The 15,598-nt window shown below is 46.4% G+C and overlaps 1 protein-coding gene across 1 annotated transcript in view; it reads right to left on the bottom strand.

Moving 5' to 3' along the window:
* Nucleotides 1-15,598, bottom strand: part of LOC137366348 (adenylate cyclase type 8-like) — a 266,926-nt gene that overhangs the window by 171,108 nt on the left and 80,220 nt on the right. The gene's annotated exons all lie outside the window — the stretch shown is intronic.

Genomic DNA, 15,598 nt, shown 5'->3' with positions numbered 1-15,598 from the left:
TCTCCGCCTCTCTATTCCTCTCGCCTTGCTTTAAAACCAACCTCACCTGTCCTAATATCTCCAGGGCTCCATGTCTGAATCCCTCCAATCAGGTTTCCGCCCCGACCACGGAACCAAAACCACATTTCTCAAAGTAAAAAATGACATCCTGCGTGACTGTGACAAAGGTAAACTAACCCTCCTTTTCCTTGTCTACCTGTCTGCAGCCTTTGACACAGTTCACCACACCGTCCTCCTCTAACACCTCTCCACTGTCGTCCAGCTGGGCGGAACTACACTCACCTGGTTCCGTTCTTATCTATTTAATCATAGCCAGAGCATCACCTGCAATAGCTTCTTTCCTACTCCCACGCTCTTCCATCTGGTGTCGCCCAAGATCAATCCTTGGCCCCCTCACATTTCTCATCTACATGCTGCCCTTCAGCGACACCAATTGAAAACTGTTATTTTTAACATGAATGTTGCTAACACCTCAGCACCACCTCCCTGAATCCTCCAGTGTTCCTGAATTATCAACCTGCTTATCCTACATTCAGTACTACATTCACTCTCTCTCTCCACTCACTCTCTCTCTCCACTCACTCTCTCTCTCTCTCTCTCCACTCACTCTCTCTCTCTCCACTCACTCTCTCTCTCTCTCTCCACTCACTCTCTCTCTCCACTCACTCTCTCTCTCTCTCTCCACTCACTCTCTCTCTCCACTCACTCTCTCTCTCTCTCTCCACTCACTCTCTCTCTCCACTCACTCTCTCTCTCTCTCTCCACTCACTCTCTCTCTCTCTCCACTCACTCTCTCTCTCTCTCTCCACTCACTCTCTCACTCCTCTCTCTCTCTCTCCACTCACTCTCTCACTCCACTCACTCTCTCTCTCTCTCTCTCCACTCACTCTCTCTCTCTCTCTCTCCACTCACTCTCTCTCTCTCTCTCTCCACTCACTCTCTCTCTCTCTCTCCACTCACTCTCTCTCTCTCCACTCACTCTCTCTCTCTCTCTCCACTCACTCTCTCTAAATCCTCCACTGTTCCTGAATTATTAGACTGCTTATCCTACATTCAGTAGAGTCATAGAGTCGTACAGCATAGAAACAGGCCCTTCGGCCCACCGTGTCCATGCTGACCATAAAGCCTATCTATACTAATCCCACCTGCCTGCATTAATTCCATATCCCTCTATGCCTTGCTCATTCAAGTGCCTGTCCAGATGCCTCTTAAACGTTGCTACTGTTCCTGCCTCCACCACCTCCTCTGGCAGCTCATTCCAGATACCCACTATTCTTTGTGTGAAAAATTTACCCCTTTGATCACCTTTAAACCTCCTCTCTCTCACCTTACATCTATGCCCTCTAGTTTTAGTCACCCCCTACCATGGGAAACAGACTCTGGCAATCTACCCTATCTATGCCTCTCATAATTTTATATACCTCTATCATGTCCCTTCTCAGCCTCCTTCGTTCCAGGGAAAACAGACCCAGCCTATCCAATCTCTCTTTATAACTCAAGCCCTCCAAACCAGGAAAGAGCCTTGTGAATCTTTTCTGCACCCTCTCTAGCTTAAACACATCTTTCCTGCAGTGCGGCGACCAGAACTGCACACAGTACTCCAAATGCAGCCTAACCAACGTTGTGTACAACTGTAACATGACGTCCCAACTCTTGTACTCAATGCCTCGGCCGATAACGGCAAGCATGCCATACACCTTCTTCACCACCCTGTCTACCTGTGTTGCCACTTTCAGGGAACTATGTACTTGCACCCCAAGGTCTTTCTGCTCAACAACACTCCCCAGGGCCCTGCCATTCACTATATGTCCTGTCCTGGTTTAACTTCCCAAAACGCATCACTTCGCACTTGTCTGCGTTAAATTCCATTTGCCAATCCCTTGCCCACTTTCCCAGTTTATCTATATCCTGTCGTAACCTGAGACAACCTTCTTCACTGTCCACTATACCACCAATTTTGGTGTCATCTGCAAACTTACTAATCATGCCCCTTACATTCACATCCAAGTCATTAATATATGTGACAAACAACAGAAGGCCCAGCACCGATCCCTACGGCACACCACTGGTCACCGGCCTCCAATCTGAAAAACAACCCTCCACTACCACCCTCTGCCTCCTATCACCAAGCCAATTTTGTATCCAATTTTCTAGCTCACCCTGGATCCCATGTGTTCGAAACTTCTGAACCAGCCGACCATGCGGGACCTTGTTAAAGGCCTTGCTAAAGTCCATGTAGACAACGTCCATCGCCCTGCCCTCGTCAATCCTCTTGGTCACCTCCTCAAAAAACTCAATCAAATTCATGAGACATGATTTCCCACGCACAAAGCCATGCTGACTATCCCTAATCAAACCTTGCCTTTCCAGATGCATATAAATCCTGTCTCAGTTCTACATTCACTCTCTCTCTCTCCACTCACTCTCTCTCTCACTCTCTCTTCACTCACTCACTCTCTCTCTCCCCACTCACTCTCTCTCTCTCCCCATTCACGTTCTCTCTCTCTCTCCACTCACGTTCTCTCTCTCTCTCCACTCACGTTCTCTCTCTCTCTCCACTCACTTTCTCTCTCTTCACACTAACTTTCTCTCTCCACTCACTCACTCTCTCTCTCCCTCCATTCACTTTCTCTCTCCACTCACTCTCTCTCTCCACTCACTTTCTCTCTCCATTCACTCACTCTCTCTCTCTACTCTCTCTCTCTCTCTCCACTCTCTCTCTCTCTCACCACTCTCTCTCTCTCTCACCACTCTCACTACTCTCTCCACTCACGCGCTCTCTCTCTCTCTCCACCCACTATCTCTCTCTCTCTCTCTCTCTCTCCAATCACTCTCTCTCACTCGCCACTCACACACTCTCACTCTCTACTCACCCACACTCTCAACCTCCACTCACCCTCACTCTCCACTCACCATCACTCTCCACTCACCATCACTCTCTCCTCTCACTCTCACTCTCTCCACTCATTCTCACTCGCTCCACTCACTCGCTCTCCCTACACTCTCTTCCTCTCTCCACTCACTCTTCCGCTCTCTCTCCACTCACTCTCTCTCTCTCCACTCTCTCTCTCTCTCTCCACTCAGCGCTCTCTCTCTCTCCCCCTCCACTCACTCTCTCCCTCCAATCACTCTCTCACTCACTCTCCACTCACTCACTCTCCACTCACTCACTCTCTCTCTCTCCTCTCACTCTCTCCCTCTCTACTCACTCGCTCCCTCTCCACTCACTCTCTCCCCACACTCTCTCTCTCCACTCACTCTCTCTTCCCATCTCTCTCCACTCACTCTCACTCTCTCCACTCACTCTCACTCTCTCCACTCACTCTCACTCTCTCCACTCACTCTTCATCTCTCTCTCCACTCACTCTTTCTCTTCACTCACCCTCTCTCTCTCACTCTCTCTCTCTCACTCTCTCTCTCTCCACTCACTCTCTCTCTCTCTCCACACTCACTCTCTCTCTCTCTCTCTCTCTCTCCACACTCACTCTCTCTCTCTCTCTCTCTCTCCACACTCACTCTCTCTCTCTCTCTCTCTCTCCACACTCACTCTCTCTCTCTCTCCACACTCACTCGTTCTCTCTCTCTCTCTCCACTCACTCTCTCTCTCTCTCTCTACTTACTCGTTCTCTCTCCACTCACTCTCTCTCTCCCTCCAATCACTCTCTACCTCCAATCACTCTCTCCCTTACTCTCCACTCAATCACTCTCACTCTCTCCACTCACTCTTCCTCCCTCACTCTCTCCACTCTCCCACCCTCACTCTCCCACCCTCACTCTCTCCACTCTCCCACCCTCACTCTCCACTCTCCAATCTCTCTCTCTCTCCAATCTCTCTCTCTCCAATCTCTTTCTCTCTCGCTCTCCAATCTCTCTCCCTCTCTTCAATCTCCCGCTCTCTCTCACCACTCTCCCGCTCTCTACCCACTCTCCCGCTCTCTCTCTCTCCCACTCTCTCTCTCTCCACTCACCCACTCTCTCGCTGCTCACTCTCTCCACTCACTCTCTCTCTCTCTCCAATCTCTCTCTCCCTCTCCAATCTCTCACTCTCTCTCTCTCCAATCTCTCACTTTCTCTCTCCACGCTCTCTCTCTCTCTGCACTCTCCCAATCTCTCTCTCTCCACTCTCCCACTCTCTCTCTCCACACACTCTCTCTCCACTCACTTTCTCTCTCCACGCTCTCTCTCTCTGCACTCTCCCAATCTCTCTCTCTCTCCACTCTCCCACTCTCTCTCCACTCACACTCTCTCCCTCTCTCCACTGTTGCTGAGTTATCAGACAGCTTATCCTACATTCAGTACTGGATGAGCAGAAGGTTTCCTCCAATTATATTTGAAGACTGAAAGCATTGTTTTCAGTTCCCACTCCAAAATGCATTCCCTAGCTACTGGTAACTGTCTGAGATGAAACCAGACTGTTCAGGATCTCGGTGTCATGTTTGATCCGGAAATGTGCTTCCAGCCATCTAACCAGCGCCATCATTAAGACCGCCTATTCCCATCTCCAGAACGTCGCCCTACCACAGTTCATCTGCTACTGAAACTCTCATTCATGCCTGTGTTACCTCTTAACTATTGCACTGCTCTCCTCCCACATTCTACCCTCCACAAACTGGTGCCATCCAATACTGGGTTGCCCTTGTTTTACTCACACCAAGTCCCATTCACCTACCACCCTTGTAGTCGCTGACCTATATGGGCTCCTGGTCAAGCAAAGCCTTGATTACAAAATTCATATCCTTGTTTTCAAATCCACCCATGGCCTCGCCCCTCCATATCTCTGTGATCACCTCCAGCCTCACAATCCTCGATATCTGTGCTCATCTAAATCTGGCCTCTTGAGCATCCTTGATTTTAACTGTTTCAATATTGGCAGCCGTGCCGCCAGCTGCCTGGGCCCCAAGCTCCAAGATTCCGTCTCTAAACCTCTTCTCCTCCCTACCTTTCTTTTTTTTTTCTTTTACACGCTCCTTAAAATCTACCTCTTTGATCAGGTTTCTGGCCATCTGCTCTCATGTCGCCTTATGTGGCTCTGCCTAATTTTGCTTTATAAAGCTCCTGTGAAGCACCTTGGGACGTTCTGTTATGTTAAAGGAGCTATATACATCTAAGTAGTTGTTGTTGCATTTTCTGATATACATAAATGAGTTGGATCTTGGAATACAGAGTAGAATCTCAAAATTTGCTGATGACACCAAACTTGGAGGTGTGGCAAACAGTGAGGATGACATGAACCGCCTGGAACAGGACATAGATAGACTAGCAGAATGGGCAGATGGAATTTAATATGGAGAAGGAAGAGGGGGAGGCAATATATACTTAATGGCATAGTTCTAAAGAGTGTGCAGGAACAGAGGAACCTGGCAGGACATATTGAGAGAGTGGTTAGTAAAGCACATGGGAACTTGGACCATCAATGGAGGCATTGAGTACAAAAGCAGGGAGGTTATGCTGAACCTCTGTAGAGCTCTGCTTGGGCCCCAACTAGAGTGTTGCATTCAGTTCTGGTCACCACACTTTAGGAAGGATGTGAGGGTCCTTGAGAGGGTGCGGAAGAGATCTACCAGAATGGGTCCAGGGATGGAAGATTTTAGTTACAAGGTTAGGTTGGAAAAGCTAGGTTTGTTCTCCTTAGAACAAAGGAGATTGAGTGGAGATTTAATAGAAATGTACAAGATTATGACAGGCTTAGATAAGTTAAACAAGGAAAAGCTGTTCCCATTAACAAATGGTACAAGGACGAGGGGACACAGATTGAAGGTTTTGCGTAAGATATGAGGGGGGGATGTGAGGAAGCAATTTTTTATACAGCGGGTGGTAATGACCTGGAACTCGCTGCCCACAAGGTTGGTGGAAGTGGAGACAATCAATGACTTCAAGAGCAAGTTGGATGGTCACCTGAGAAAAATAGATTTGCAGGGCTACGGGGAATCAAGCCGGGAGTGGGAATGACAGGATAACTTCGTGAAGAGCCAGCATGGACTTGATGGGTTGAATGGCCTCCTTTTGCGCCATAAATGACTCGGTGTTATGTGGCTTGATGTCAATTTTTGTCTGATAACGATCCTGAGAAACATCCTGGGATGTTTTATTATGTGAAAGATGTTATATAAATGCAAGTAGTTATTAAATGTGCCCTCAAAGTAGAGTTAGTAGACAGACTGAACTCTGGTAAGCCGATAAAGCTAATGCTAATTAAATCCGTGAATCCTTATACAAACAAAACCTTCCTTATGAGAACTGGGAAGCACCAACCATCCTCCAAATTAGAGGGGCACAGAGGAGATTACAGAGACAGGAAGCAATTTGAAAACAAAAATGAGAATTGAAAATTTGAGGAACTGCCAGACAAGGGAACAATCTAGGTCAATGAACGCATGGTGATGGATGAATGGGATGATGCAACTTAGGTCACTGGCAGCTGAGTTTTGGATTAGCTGAAGTTTACAGAGGGTGGAAGGTTGGCGGCTGGCCAGGGGAGCATTGGAATAGACGAGTCTGGAGATAATAGAAGTATGGAGAGTTTCAGCAGTAGATGTTTCAGTGCTGTATCTCTAATCTAATCTAATCTAATGTAAAGTTACTATTGAATCTGCTTTCTCACTATTTCAGGCAGTACATTCCAGATCACAACAACTTGCTGCATAAAAAAAAAATTGCTTGAGCTCCTGAGTAGGTGGCACAATTGAGGACTACTGCCATCACTTTACTGATGATTGGAAGGAGGTTAGATTTCTACTGGATAGGACATACGTGTGCAATCTTCCATATTCTTGAGTAGATCTCAGTGTCATTGCTGTATTGGAACATCAGATCTAACACTACAGCTAAGATGTGGTCTGAGTGCTAAGCCTTTACTGTGTCTAGTGCATTCTGCTGCTTCTTAATGTCACATGAAGTGAACTGGAATCAATCATGGTGGGGACCTTGGAAGGAGCCAGAGCTGGATGAAGACATTTGTAAACACTTCTGCCTCATATATTGTACCCACTTTCTGGGCTCCACCATGGTCGAGGACAGGACTGCAGCCTCCTCCTCCTACTGGTTGCTTTATTGTCTACCACCAATCTCCACTGAAAGAGGCTTTGATTTGGTTGATTGGTTAGAGGATGATTTGACATTCCATTTAAGGAGTGAAGGTGATCAGTTTTGGAGGATCCCATGAAGTGAAAGAGAGAAATCAGTTTTCAAACCTTGCCCGCCCTTGTCAGCATCACTTCCATCCACCTGCCCATGGCAACTCCTTTCACTGACTTCCAGCCTCTGAGTCTGGTAGGCGGTCTTTCCTCCATTGCACTAACACCTGTGAGGAGCTGGGGGGTGTTGCATCACAAAAAGTTGTGGATTTGGCCACTTTGGCCTCCTGCCAGTTTCCTGAGAATGGTATTGGGTTGCTCTGCCAGTGCTGGGCATTGATACCATCGTCCTAGACTTGGAAATGAGGCATGATGATTCCCCCAGTAACTTATTTACATTCCCTGCAGAAAGCTGCTGTCACTAAATTAAATCCTGTAACTGCATCCTCGCCACAGCAAATGTGCTCCTATCTTACATGGGACGTTTTCTGTGTATAATAAGCAAATGAGCTGACCCCATGATATCTGATGGGGTCGGTGAAGGATGTCATTGGCAATTGGAAATATCATCACCCGACTCAGAAGGTCAATGGGTTCAAGTCCCACTGCAGAAACTTGAGCCCATAACCCTTGCTGACACTTCAGTGCAGTACTGAGGGAGTGCTGCACTGTTGGAGGTGCCATCTACTCTCTCAGGTGGACATAAAATATCCTCTGGTACTCTTCGAAGAAGAGCAGAGAAAGTTTTTCCTGGTGTTGTGGCCAACATTTATCCCTCAGTCCACATTACTGAAACACATTATCTTGTCATTTATTTCTTTGCTGTTTGCAGGACCTTGTTCAGCACACATCAGCTACCACATTTCCGAAATCTCAACAGTAACTACACTTCAAATGTACTTCATTGACTTTAAAATGCTTTTGGACTTTCTGAGGTGGTAAAAGGAGCTACAGAAATGCAAATCCTTTCCATTTCTTTTATTCCCAATTTATAACTTCTACCGTGCAACAGAATGGCTTATTTAAACTTAAACAGGCACAGGTGGATCAGCTGCACATGAGGGGAAGAAGAAGAGTGGAAGGGCAATAATGATAGGGGATTCATCAGTTAGGGGATTAGACAGGCGTTACTGCGGCAGTAAACATGATTCCAGGATGGTGTGTTGCCTCCCTGGTGCCAGGGTCAAGGATGTCACGAAGCGGCTGCAGGACATCCTTCTGGGGGAGGGTGAACAGCCAGAGGTCGTGGTCCACATTGGTAGCAATGACACAGGTAGGAAGAGAGATGAGGTCCTGAAAGCAGATTTTAGGGAGCTAGGAAGGAAATTAAAAAGAAGGTCCTCAAAAGCAGTAATCTCAGGATTACTCCCAGTGTCATGTGCTAGTGAGCATAGGAATAGGAGAATTGATCGATTGAACAGATGGCTGGAGAACTGGTGTAGGAGGGAGGGCATCAGATTTCTGAGACATTGGGACCAGTTCTGGGGCAGGTGGCACCTGTACAAGATGGACAGGTTGCAGTTTAACAGGACTGGGATGAATATCCTTCCAGGGAGATTTGCCAGTGTTGTTGGGAAGGGTTTAAATTAAATTGTCAGGGGGATGGGAACCTGAGAGGGAGCTCAGATTGGAGGGAAGCTAAACTGCTAACTTGTCAGGGGTGTGGGAACCATTAGCTAGTATCAGAGAGGAATACCAAGGTGCACAGAATACTGGGGAAGGTAGATAGCACAAGAGTAGGGAATAGTACATTATTAGGTGGGGTCAGAGTAAGGGAGAAAGTAATAAAGTCTGAATCAGGGTTAATGTGCATGTTTGTGAATGAGTGTGGTTAATAAGACTGGTGAGGTACAGGCAGAGATTGACATGTGGAAATATGATGTTGTGGATATAACAGAGACCTGGCTCAAAGAAGGGCAGGACTGGGTGTTAAATACTCCTGAATACAAGGTGTTCAGGAAAGTTAGGAAAGGGAAAAGGGGGGAGGGGTGGCAGTATTGATTGAGGAGAGCATTGCAGTGTTGGAGAAAAAGGATGCCCAGGAGGGGTCGAGGACAGAATCTATTTATCTAGTGCTAACTAACAGAAATGGTGCAGTTACATTGCTCAGTGTTGTCTACAGGATACCAGCTAAGTGGGACGGACTTGGAGCAACAAATTTGCAAGGAAATTACAGAGAGGTGCAAAAATTATAGGGTAGTTATAATGAGGGACTTTAATGATCCAAATATAGACTGGGATAATAGTAGTGTAAAGGGCAGTGAAGGGCAAGAGTTTCTGATTGGCTGGTAGGGAATCTGTACCGAATTTGAAAATAAAACTGATAAAAATTGATAAAAACAATAATTAACTAATTAATAAGTAGAGTAACTAAACCAGAGGGAGGAGATTACTGTATTTAGTTAGCATTTAATATTTATAGTAGAAATCTAGCACGAGGGACCATATAGTTAATTATAACAATTTAGTACGGATTTATTTTATATTAATTAACTAATTAGTGCTAGAAATGTCAGTTAGAGGGGTGAAGTGCTTCACCTGTGAGATGTGGGAGGTCCGTGACGCTTCCAGCGTTCCGGACGACTACATCTGCAGGAAGTGTACCCAGTTGCAGCTCCTCACAGACCGCATGGATCAGTTGGAGCGGCAACTGGATGCACTTAGGAGCATGCAGGTGGCGGAAAGCGTCATAGACAGGAGTTTTAGAGAAGTGGTTACACCCAAGATGCAGGCAGATAGATGGGTGACCGCTAGAAGGGGCAGGCAGTCAGTGCAGGAATCCCCTGTGGCTATCCCCCTCTCTAACAAGTATACCGTTTTGGATACTGTTGGGGGGGATGGCCTATCAGGGGAAAACAACAGCAGCAGCCAGAGCAGTGGCACCACGGCTGGCACTGTTGTTCAGCAGGGAGGGACAAAGCGCTGAAGAGCAATAGTTATAGGGGACTCTATAGTCAGGGGCACAGATAGGCGCTTCTGTGGACGTGAAAGAGACTCCAGGATGGTATGTTGCCTCCCTGGTGCCAGGGTCAAGGATGTCTCTGAACGGACAGAGGGCATTCTGAAGGGGGAGGGTGAACAGCCAGACGTTGTGGTACACATCAGTACCAATGACACAGGCAGGAAGAGTGACGAGGTCCTGCAGGGGGAGATTAGGGAGTTAGGTGGAAAGTTAAAGGACAGGACCTCTAGGGTCGTAATCTCGGGATTACTCCCTGTGCCACGTGCCAGTGAGGCTAGAAATAGGAAGATAGTGCAGCTAAACAGGTGGCTGAGCAGCTGGTGTAGAAGGGAGGGTTTCAGATATCTGGACCATTGGGCTCTCTTCAGGGACAGATGGGACCTGTACAAGAAGGACGGGTTGCATCTAAACTGGAGGGGCACTAATATCCTGGCTGCAAGGTTTGCTAGCGTCACTCGGGAGGGTTTAAACTAGTGTGGCAGGGGGGTGGGAACCAGAGCAGTAGGACAGCTAGTGAAGTAAATGAGGAGGACATAGTAAATAAGGCCAGTAGGACTAAGAGGAAGAGCAGGCAGGGAGATGTTGCCGAGCACAGCGGGACTGGTGGTCTGAAGTGCATTTGTTTCAATGCGAGAAGTATAACAGGTAAGGCAGATGAACTTAGAGCTTGGATTAGTACTTGGAAATATGATGTTGTTGCTATTACAGAGACTTTGTTGAGGGAAGGGCAGGATTGGCAGCTAAATGTTCCAGGATTTAGAAGCTTCAGGCAGGATAGAGGGGAATGTAAAAGGGGTGGGGGAGTTGCATTACTGGTTCAGGAGAATATCACAGTTGTACTGCGGGAGGACACCTCAGAGAGGTCATGCAGCCAGCAGGAGGTAGAGGAGCAGATATGTCAACAGATTTTGGAAAGATGTAAAAGCAACAGGGTTGTTGTGGTGGATGATTTTAACTTCCCCTATATTGACTGGGACTCACTTAGTGCTAGGGGCTTGGATGGGGCAGAATTTGTGAGGAGCATCCAGGAGGGCTTCTTGAAACAGTATGTAGATAGTCCAACTAGGGATGTGGCCATTCTGGACCTGGTATTGGGGAATGAGCCCGGACAGCTGGTCGAAGTTTCAGTGGGGGAGCATTTTGGGGGCAGTGACCATAATTCCATAAGTTTTAAGGTACTTGTGGATAAGGATAAGAGTAGTCCTCGGGAGAAGGTGCTAAATTGGGGGAAGGCTAATTATAACAATATTAGGCAGGAACTGAAGAATTTAGATTGGGGGCGGCTGTTTGAGGGTAAATCAATATCTGACATGTGGGAGTCTTTCAAATGTCAGCTGATTAGAATCCAGGACCAGCATGTTCCTGTGAGGAAGAAAGACAAGTTTGGCAAGTTTCGGGAAGCTTGGATAACATGGGATATTGTGAGCCTAGTCAAAAAGAAAAAGGAAGCATTTGTAAGGGCTGGAAGGCTAGGAACAGATGAAGCACTTGAGGAATATAAAGACAGGAGGAAGGAACTTAAGCAAGGAGTTAGGAGGGCTAAAAGGGGTCATGAAAAGTCATTGGCAAACAGGATTAAGGAAAATCCCAAGGCTTTTTATACATATATAAAGAGCAAGAGGGTCACCAGGGAAATGGTTGGCCCACTCAAGGACAGAGATGGGAATCTATGTGTGGAGCCAGAGGAAGTGGGCGAGGTACTAAATGAGTACTTTGCATCAGTATTCACCAAGGAGAAGGACTTGGTGGATGATGAGCACAGGAGTGTAGATAGTCGCAGTCATCTCATTATCAAAAAGGAGGAGGTGTTGGGTGTCTTGCACAGCATTAAGGTAGATAAGTCCCCAGGGGCTGATGGGATCTACTCTAGAATATTGAGGGAGGCAAGGGAAGAAATTGCTGGGGCCTTGACAGAAATCTTTGCATCCTCATTGGCTACAGGTGAGGTCCCAGAGGACTGGGGAATAGCCAATGTTGTTCCTTTGTTTAAGAAGGGTGGCAAGGATAATCCAGGAAATTATAGGCCGGTGAGCTTTACATCAGTGGTAGGGAAATTATTAGAGAGGATTATTCGGGACAGGATTTACTCCCATTTGGAAACAAACATATTAGCGAGAAACAGCATGGTTTTGTGAAGGGGAGGTCGTGTCTCACTAATTTGATTGAGTTTTTTGAGGAAGTGATGAAGATGATTGATGAGGGAAGGGCAGTGGATGTTATTTATATGGACTTTAGTAAAGCCTTTGACAAGGTCCCGCATGGCAGACTGGTGCAAAAGGTGAAGTCACACGGGATCAGAGGTGAGCTGGCAAGATGGATACAGAACTGGCTCAGTCACAGAAGAAAGAGGGTAGCAGTGGATGGGTGTTTTTCTGAATGGAGGGATGTGACTAGTGGTGTTCTGCAGGGATCAGTGCTGGGACCTTTGCTGTTTGTAGTATATATAAATGATTTGGAGGAAAATGTAGCTGGTCTGATTAGTAAGTTTGCGGACGACACAAAGGTTGGTGGAGTTGCGGATAATGATGAGGATTGTCAGAGGATACAGCAGGATATGGATCAGTTGGAGACTTGGGCGGAGAAATGGCAGATGGAGTTTAATCCGGACAAATGTGAGGTAATGCATTTTGGAAGGTCTAATGCAGGTGGGAGGTATACAGTAAATGGCAGAACCCTTAGGAGTATTGACAGGCAGAGGGATCTGGGCGTACAGGTCCACAGGTCACTGAAAGTGGCAACGCAGGTGGATAAGGTAGTCAAGAAGGCATACGGCATGCTTGCCTTCATCGGTCGGGGCATAGAGTATAAAAATTGGCAAGTCATGTTGCAGCTGTACAGAACCTTAGTTAGGCCACACTTAGAATATTGCGTGCAAATCTGGTCGCCACACTACCAGAAGGACGTGGAGGCTTTGGAGAGGGTACAGAGAAGGTTTACCAGGATGTTGCCTGGTCTGGAGGGCATTAGCTATGAGGAGAGGTTGGAAAAACTCGGATTGTTTTCATTGGAACAACGGAGGTGGAGGGGCGACATGATAGAGGTTTACAAAGTTATGAGTGGCATGGACAGAGTGGATAGTCAGAAGCTTTTTCCCAGGGTGCAAGAGTCAGTTATGAGGGGACATAGATTTAAGGTGCAATGGGCAAAGTTTGGAGGGGATGTGCGAGGCAAGTTTTTTTTGCACAGAGGGTGGTGAGTGCCTGGAACTTGCTGCCAGGGGAGGTGGTGGAAGCAGGTACGATAGCGACGTTTAAGAGACATCTTGACAAATATATGAATAGGAAGGGAATAGAGGGATATGGGCCCCGGAACTGCAGAAGGTGTTAGTTTAGGCAGGCATCAAGATCGGCACAGGCTTGGAGGGCCGAATGGCCTGTTCCTGTGCTGTACTGTTCTTTGTTCTTTGTTCTTTGAGTGTTTTCAGGAACAGTTTCTACAACAGCATGTTGCTCGTCCAACAAGAAAGGAGGCACTGCTAGACCTGGTTCTTGGGATGCGGTGGGCCAAGTGGATCAAGTATCAGTCGAGGAGCATTTCGAGGACACTGTATCATAAGATTTAGGCTAACTATGGAAAAGGACAAAGAACAATCCAGGGTAAGAATAATTAACTGGGGGAAGGCCAACTTCAATGAGGTAAGAATGGAGCTGGGGTGAATAAATTGGAGTCAAAAGCTGGCAGGAAAACCAGTAGATGAACAATGGGCTACCTTCAAAGAAGAGATAGTTCGGGCACAGTCAAGGTTTGTACACTCGAAGGGGAAAAGTAGAGCAAACAAATCCAGAACTCCCTGGATGACAAAAGAAGTAAAGATTAAGATAAAGAAGAAAAAGTGTGCTTAAGAAAAATGCCAGGTAGAAAATACTATTGAGAACCAGGCTGAATATAGAAGGTCCAAATGAGAAGTGAAAAAGCAAATAAATGAAGCAAAGAGAGAGCATGAGAGGAGACTGGCAGCTCGCATTAAAGGAAATCCCAAAGTTTTGTAGAGGCATATAAATAGTAAAACGGTTGTAAAAGGAGGAGTGGGGCTGATTAGAGACCAGAAAGGGGATTTACACATGGAGGCAGAGGCTGTCGCTGAGGTATTAAATAACCCAGACAACGTTGAAAGAGGAGATAAGTCAGACACTAGAGGTGTTTAAAACTGATAAAGAGGAAGTATTAGACAGACTGGCTGAACTTAAATTGGATAAAACACCAGGGCCGATGAGATGCATCCAAGGATACTGAGGGAAATGAGGATGGAATTCGCAAAGGCACTGGCCATAATTTTTCAGTCCTCCTTAGACTCGGGGGTGGTGCCAGAGGACTGGAGAATTGCAAACATTACACCCTTGTTCAAAAAAGGTTGTAAGGTTAAGCCCAGCAACTACAGGCCAGTCAGTTTAACTTCGGGTGGTCGGAAAACCTCTAGAAAAGATAAATTCGTGACAAAATCAAGTCACATGGACAAATGTGAGTTAATTAAGGAAAACCAGCATGGATTTCTTAAAGGAAAATTATGTTTAACTAACTTGCTGGAGTTTTTTGAGGAGGTAACTGAGAGGGTTGGTGAGGACAATGCTGTTGATGTGGTGTACATGGACTTTCAAAAGACATTTGTTACAGTATCACACAACAGACTTGTGAGCAAGATTATAGCTCATGGAATAAAAGGGACGGTAGCAACATGGATACAAAACTGGCTGAGTGACAGGAAACAAAGAATAGTGGTTAATGGATGTTTTCCGGGCTGCAGGAAGGTTTGTAGTGGAGTTCCCCAGGAATCAGTGTTTTTCCTGATATATATTAATGACCTACATCTTGCTGTACAGGGCACAATTTCAAAGTTTGCAAATGATACGAAACTTGGCAGCATTGTGAACTGTGAGGAGGATAGTGTAGAACTTCAAAAGGAGTTGGTGGAATGGACAGACAGGTGGCAGATGACATGCAATGCAAAGAAATGTGAGGTGATTCATTTTGGTCGGAAGAACATGGCGAGACAATATAAAATAAAGGGTACAATTCTAAAGGGGGTGCAGGAGCAGAGGGAACTGGGTGTATATGTGTATAAGTCATTAAAGGTGGCAGGATGGGTTGAGAGAGCGGTTAATAAAGCATACAGTATCCTGGGCTTTATTAATAGGGGCATAGAGCACAAGAGCAAGGAAGTTATGTTGAACTTGTATAAGACACTAGGTCATCCTCAGCTGGTGTATTGCATCCAATTCTGGGCGCCACACTTGAGAAAAGACGTGAGGGCATTGGAGAGAGTGCAGAAAAGATTCACGAGAATGGTTCCAGGGATGAGGAATTTCAGATATGAAGACAGATTGGAGAAGTTAGGACTGTTTTCCTTGGAGAAGGCTGAGAGGTGATTTGATAGAGGTATTCAAAATCATGAGGGGTCTGGACAGAGTAGATAGAGAGAAACTGTTCCCACTCGTGAAAGGACTGAGAACAAGAGGGCACAGATTTAAAGTATTTTGTAAGAGAAGTAAAAGTGACATGAGGAAAAACTTTTTCACACAGCGAGTGGTTAAGGTCTGGAATGAGCTGCCTGAGAACGTGGTGGAGG

The sequence above is a fragment of the Heterodontus francisci genome, unplaced genomic scaffold (genome assembly GCF_036365525.1).
Source record: "Heterodontus francisci isolate sHetFra1 unplaced genomic scaffold, sHetFra1.hap1 HAP1_SCAFFOLD_377, whole genome shotgun sequence".
Taxonomy (NCBI): Eukaryota; Metazoa; Chordata; class Chondrichthyes; order Heterodontiformes; family Heterodontidae; genus Heterodontus; species Heterodontus francisci.
Note: the sequence above shows the minus strand (reverse complement) of the source record. Positions and strands in the feature narration are given on the sequence as shown.